The sequence below is a fragment of the Branchiostoma belcheri genome, unplaced genomic scaffold (assembly GCF_001625305.1).
Source record: "Branchiostoma belcheri isolate BF01 breed outbred unplaced genomic scaffold, Haploidv18h27 scaffold21, whole genome shotgun sequence".
Lineage (NCBI taxonomy): Eukaryota > Metazoa > Chordata > Leptocardii > Amphioxiformes > Branchiostomatidae > Branchiostoma > Branchiostoma belcheri.
This window is the reverse complement of record NW_017803602.1, coordinates 1,946,043-1,947,236: the sequence shown is the minus strand read 5'-3', so window position 1 is coordinate 1,947,236 and position 1,194 is coordinate 1,946,043.

Below are 1,194 nucleotides of genomic sequence, written 5' to 3'. Positions count from 1 at the left end.
ACCGAGGATACTGACCCGTTACTCTGTTTTCTATTCTACTTACGGAGTCGCGAGAGTCATGAATATCTCATGTCAGAAGACGTAATGGTAGCACGTAACGAGCGCAAACAGCCGGCATAATGACATACACAGGAGGGCCTTTCAGCAGAGGCGTCGTACCGTGCGTAGTATTAATGGAATATGGGCTCCTTTTGTCAGTGTTTGTCGTTAATTATAGCAAAGATCTTCCAGGAACCTACCAATGTCAAACCCACTTCTAATTCGCGATCGTCTCAATATGCCAGTGTTAGGGCGGCTTGTACAAATAATGCCTAGAACAGTCATAACGATTTGTAAGGCCCAACGTCACACTATAAAAATGGTTTCTACTCTAAGGTTGCTGAGAAAGGCCCTTGATTTAATAAATATAAGAGTTTCCCATTTTTGCTCCTTTTTCTGGCACTGTGCACTACAACAATTTGCACTGAAAAGTAGGTTTTTAAGGGTTTCTTGATGCTTCACTAAACTGTTGACACATGTCAGGAGGCACGATGTAAACTTTGTTGTAATCTGTAAGATTCATGGATCGTTACAAACAGTAAAAGACGGATACATTTTCGGTTGATAGATTACATCAGAAGTTAACTGCACACACATATGTGTCCGCTGTGTGGCGCTGCTTTCCATGCCTCTGAGTTAGTATCCGGTTGACAACTCATCGCTCAAACATATTGCACAGATCCTACGTGGGTTTGCCTTTATTTCGAGTAAAAAAATGGAGACTTATAACGCATCACATGACTGAGGAGCTACTAATTCGTTAGAAAGCTGAAATATCGAAAGAATGACTTCTTGGTCACAACTCGAAGAGATCGAAAAAGTTTGACTTAACTAATTCCAATTCTACAAGAGTTACCGGTCCCTGAAACCCGCCAACACTAGAGTGTTGGACGTCAGTTTGGCGGCCCATGAGTCAGTCTAGGCCTGAGCCGCAGGATTATTGTCTGGTGTTCAAATATTGATAAAAGGGGCAGCTTCAGCCCTGGAATCGGCACACGTCGATGGTGATGGAGGGTTTTATAGAGCTGGGATTAATCTGGGTTCGGTAATTAGGTCTGGAGAAATCCAGGGTCTTCAGATCAATGGGGCTGTCTTAGGCAGTCTGGAGCCCACTCTGAAGGGATCAGCTCACTTCTCTGACGAGCGCTCGCAGGG